The sequence below is a fragment of the Triticum urartu genome, chromosome 3A, assembly GCF_056163025.1.
Source record: "Triticum urartu cultivar PI428250 chromosome 3A, HENAU_Tu73, whole genome shotgun sequence".
Taxonomy (NCBI): Eukaryota; Viridiplantae; Streptophyta; class Magnoliopsida; order Poales; family Poaceae; genus Triticum; species Triticum urartu.
This window is the reverse complement of record NC_141875.1, coordinates 437900897-437906609: the sequence shown is the minus strand read 5'-3', so window position 1 is coordinate 437906609 and position 5713 is coordinate 437900897.

Here is a 5713-nt window from a genome sequence, read left to right as displayed (position 1 = left end):
GTTTTTTATTCGATAGATTCTTTCTTTTCGAGGTTTATTTGATGAGGCTTATAAAGCTTTGCGATTATAATTCACTGGTGTTTATTAACCCGGCCTGGTTTTGACTATAAGTCGCCAGTATGAGATGAGATACTATCCGATGTTTATTAACCCGACATGGCTTTTGACTATAAGTCGCCAGTTTGAGATAAGATAATATCTGGTGCTTATTAACCCGGACCAGCTTTGTTTATAAACCGGCAATCTCTGATAATTACCAGTGCTCGAAATTTGGGTTATCACCCTTACTGCACTGGCTTGGTAAACCAACAGCGTGATCAAATATCATAGGTATGACATATTTTCAATCATATATGGTTATCATTCAGTTCAGCCTTGGTTATAAACTGTGATAGTTTCCTATGGTTTATATCGGGCATTATAACCCATCCAGCGGTAAACCGCCAGGACACTTTTCACCTGTTGTATGTAGGAACAGATTCAAAATTGCTAATATCATAAAGCATACATGGCATATCTTAACATGGCGGATGAACAGTGTCATGCACAGCAAAATATGCATGATGGCATAGCAGAATAAGAGTTTAAAGCTAGCCTATTACAAGGCGTTTGGTGCCCAAAAGGATAATTGTTTTTTAAGTCTTGTAGAAAGTAGATGATAAACCGGCATCGGTTCATGAATCTTGGCCTGGCTGGCTTGAAGGTTGCGATTCATCCCTTGCCGGTTCGTCTTCCTCCTCCACCGTCTGGAAGTTGGGTTTGGACAGGCCAAAGCCAGCAAGGCAACGAATTCAGCTTCATTGTCAATCAGATCAGACGGGTCAATATCAGGGGCGAAAGTGTGCTTACGAATCGGCGGAATTAAATCCATCACTTTATAGAAGGAGTCTGCATCTTCTGATTATCTGCGTCGTAAGCTAGCTGGTACTTGGTGAGATTGGTCTCTTCAGCGATGATTGTTGCACGCGGACGAATCTCTTTGACACAGGCGGCAAAGTCTTGCTGGTCAAAAGAGGTTCCATCTTCCTTCAGACTAGGATACCCACTAGCTACATCTGCCAGGTCTAGTTTGGGTACCCATGCTTTGGCATGGCTCAAGACTGTTACAGCTCCGGCTCTAGCACAAGACCATTTGATTTCTTGAAACCTGGTGGGTAAGATGGATAGTTTTTTCAAAACATCACTTAACAGATTTGGTCCTTGATTCGTTGGGGAGATAGTAGCGAGAGTCCGCTGAGCTCTAGTGTATAATTGCTCAACGAGAGTATAAACCACCTTGAGATTCACCAGTGTGTCTTGGCTAAGGTTGCTGCTCCTGGGACCTAAAAAAGTTCAAAGATTGGTTAAGTGGCGGCTTACATTATGACGACAAATACTTACTTTGGATAAATAACAAGGGCACTTACCGAAGATAGAAGAAACCATCTGAGACACACGGTGTTTTAAACCGGTGAGTTCAGTGGTAGCTTCCTCAAGAGCCGCCTCTGCCTTCTCAGCATGCTGTATCAGGGCAATCTTTTCCTTAGCCCAAGCATATTTATCCGCAGTAAAGCTGGTCTTCAGTTTTTCTGCTTCAGACACACTAAACTGGAATTTTGATTCAGCCTTTTTGGTCTCAGTTTCCTGAGCCGCCAGCGGGGTCTTGGCCTCATTCAGTTGAGTTTCCAATTCAGTGGTAGCAGCCTGCATACAACACAAGTTTGTAAAGTTTCATGGTGGATCACAACAATATAAGTCCCAAGTGCTTTGCAAGCAACAACACTTGTTACTTGTGGGCTAATGTCTGTCAACATAATTTTTCAATGGAAATGGCTTTTCTAAAGTCCCAAGTGCTTTGCAAGCAACAACACTTGGCACTTGGGGGCTAATGCATATTGCTTGTCTCTTCCTAAAGATGAGCCGGGTGAGCTATCCATAGTCTCAACCGACTTATGGGGGCTATACAGTTCAGTTCTGTTCTTTTACAGTGAACAATAGGACCGGCTCATTCATACTGATTAAACCGGCCCTTGGGGACTATACATGCAAAATTGTGATACTATCAACATCCGGTTTAGTTGTAAACCAGACTTGGAGGGAGTCTAGCATAGAGGCTTGTAATTTTTTTAAGTCTACAGATTATTCAATCTTATCATAATCAGAAGACTTGGGGGTTGGCAGGATATATAACTTATATAAGCTGGAGAACATACCTCGTACTTCTGGTGCATCTGTTTGACCATCTTAATTTCTAAGTCACGGCTGGAGTGTACTTGACTGAGATAACCAGATAGTACTTCACTATTACTCAATTGAGCATAGTGGGAGACATCGAACCTCACTTTCCGTCTTTCCATGACTTCTTGTTTGGCGGAATGTCTCGCTAGTATAGTTGGATTCCCCGGTTCAGTAAATCCGGTGCCAGTGATTAAAACGTCATCATGGTTTCTGGGGGGTTAACTGAGCTTGACGGTTCAGTAGTTGACGGATCAATAGTGGTTCCATCAACATACGACTCAGGTATCTCAGGTTGAGCATTGGGAGCAGGATCTTCTGGTTGTCCAGGGTGTTCTGGTACAAAGGTTGGCTGGTCCGGTTCAGCGGCTTTCGGATCCTCGGCCGGTTTGGTCACCTTCGCTTTCTTGTTGGGCTTTGCTTGACCGCTAAAAAGGAATTTGGACAAGTTGGCATAATGATGAAAATACAAAGGTACAGAAGAGAGATAATTGTTCTTACCCAGGGGCAGTCTTGAAAGCCGGCAGTTGAGTCTGCGATGAATCGCCAGAGGAACAACTGGAAATCTCCTGCAAAAATGGAATCAAAAGAATTGAGTGGTTAACAAAAGAAAACCCGCCGGTAAATAAAAGAGTTAAGGTTAAAAAGAACCTCATTTTGGCGTTTCCGAGGGGTGTTTGGTAAACTGGAGGATAAATCTTCACCTCCACTAGTCCGAGTCTGGCGGCGGCTCTCATGTTGTTGTCGCTTTAAGAGGAAATGAGGATCTAAATAAGCAAAGGGGTGTGAAAACCTTACTTTCCGGATTACCCGCCGAAGTTTCTGCCTTGGTAAAGGTTGTGAGTTGGAGGAAATAATAGTTACCTCTTCTTCGACTGCTTGGCTGGCTCCAGTGTCATCCTGGCAATAGTCAGTGTCAATAAGGTGGTTAAAAAACAAGCCAAGAGAGTCAAGGGCTACCTCCGACTCAGAGGTTTCGTCCAGCTTAAGCAGATCAGAGGCGCTTGGTTTCTTCCTAGACCTCCTGATGGTCTTTTGGGCGGCTTTCGCGGCAGCCCTAGCCTTTTTGGCACCCTCATGGTCATATTTGGCCTTCCAGAAGTCAGATTTAGCTTGCAGAAGAATAACACAGTTGAGTTCACGCAATGTTTGGGTGATGAAGTAAGGTAAAAGAAATCAAGAGACTTACATCTGGTGGCGGGTTAAGCTTGTAGAAAGGATTCAAGCCCACTTTGATGCAGTCTTCAAATTTGCTATTTACAAGCGTTGTTGCCATTTCAATGATGCCCTCTTTAGTCAGACGCATAGAGTTGTGGCGTAAGGGATCGTCTGTTCCTCCGGTATAAGTACACATTAAGCCGGATCGACGGCTTAAGGGTATGATCCGCCATGCGACCCAACAACGGATTAAATCGACTCTGGTTAAACCGTTTCCTAGCAAGGCTTGGACTCTTATGATTGTAGGGACAAGTTTCTTGCGTTCGGCAGTGGTAAGTTTATCATGAAGTTGACAACTTGAGTCGAGACGTTCAGCACGATAACCTGGCAATGGATTCTCATCAGACAACGAGATATCTTTACAGTAGAACCATGTTTGGTTCTAGTCCTTAGGGTGACTCAGTAGAGCTGCTTGAGGGAAAATGGCATCTCTTCTGCGTTGAATTGAAATTCCACCCAGTTCCAAGCTGGGACCGTTTGTGAACTCATTTTGTCGGTTCAGGTAGAAGTACTCCCTGAAAAGCTCAACGCTAGGCTCTTCTTGAAGGTATACATCACAGAAAACTTGAAAGTTACAGATGTTTGATATGGAATTGGGTCCAATGTCTTGCGGATGGAGCTTGAAGAAGCGCAAGACATCCCTAAAGAACTTAGAGCCGGGCGGCGAGAAGCCCCGGTTCATATGATCAGTAAAGACAATAACTTCACCGTCCTTTGGCTGAGGTCTCTCTTCGCCCGGGTCAGGAGCACGGTAATGCATGACACTTTTCTCTGGCAAAAATCCAACGATGACAAAATCCTTCAACGTGCTCTCAGTGACGGTGGAAGGAACCCAGTTACAGGTCGTAATTGTCTTTGGCGGCATGGTGAAAGGATAACCTAAAGACAGGAAATAATTTGCCGGCTCAAGTTAGTTGATGGGATTACAAGTTGACAATTGCAGTGCATGTTCAGAATGGCGGCTTAAGCAAGGGCTAATGATATATGAAGTAACGACAAGCCGGCAGAATAAGCCGCCATAATTGAAGACATTCAAGATCTACCAAGAGTAAAATTTGCTAAGTATTAGAACAAACAGGTTCCACAGATTGGGGCTATAAATTTGGATCTACTGCTGTTCAGAAAAGGGAATAAATTTGAAACCTACAGAGGCGACAGTGGAAAAGCAGAGGTGCCTTAGAGGAAGATCTGTCGCGATGAGGATATATTCTAGTACCAGAAACAGGTGCTAAAACTACTACCACGCAAGATTTATGTGGTTTTCGGATCTAATCCATGGATCTAAACAAGGAGAAAGAAGGGCGGCGACGAACACTGATGAAACCTAATGATAGATCTATGATAAAAGAAAGAGGGCTTACTGATGCTGATAGGACAGCAGAGTGGCGCCGCGGGTTTCTGGTCCGTTCAGGGTGATGCAGCGACCGGAGTTGAGGTCGGAGACGAAGGTCGACGGCAGCAGGGTTCATACAGGTTGGTGCGTCACGAGGAGGAAGAAAGCGAGAAGAATGAAAGGAGACTCTGTGGTCCTATTTATAGGCTTGGAAGCACGAACGACAGGCACGAGAATCAAGGAACGGTAAAATGGATATGTGACGGCACGGGCGCCTCGATTTTCGGAGGGTTAGTAAAGAAAGAGATTTATTAAGATTTGGATTCTATGTGGCATTAATCATAGATGACGTCATGGTGGGTTATAGCGACTTTTGGACACGACGTCATGGCGGGTTACAATATTTCACAGTAAGAGGAGGAAGGATTTTTCTAAGTGTTGAAGATTGACACGAACAAGTTCAAATCAACCTGGGGCCTAATGTTGGGGATATGACTATTAGGTATGACCCGCCCAGGAGGGGCCGGGTCATCCCTATGGCGATTCATCTCTATGAAGCCCAAGAGCGTATTAACAATGGAGGTTCATAGATAGGCTTAGTAGAGGTCCCAAACCCGAAGGCAGCTTAAGGCCCACAGATATAAACCGCCATGTATGTAAACTTGTATTGTAAGGTATGTAAGAAAGGTCACCAAGCCGGATACGTTGTATGAGCCGGCCGGGACTCTGTAGGCCGCAGGGCGTCAACCTGTGTATATAAGGGGATGACCCAGCGGCAGCTTAGGACAAGAAACAACAGATCGAGATCCAGGTTAAGCATATTCGCTCCCCGTTGATCGAAACCCTAGCAATACCACCTCAACTGGATTAGGCTTTTACCTTCACCGCAAGGGGCCGAACCAGTATAAACTCCTCGTGTCCTTTGTCATGATTAACCCCTTTAAGCTA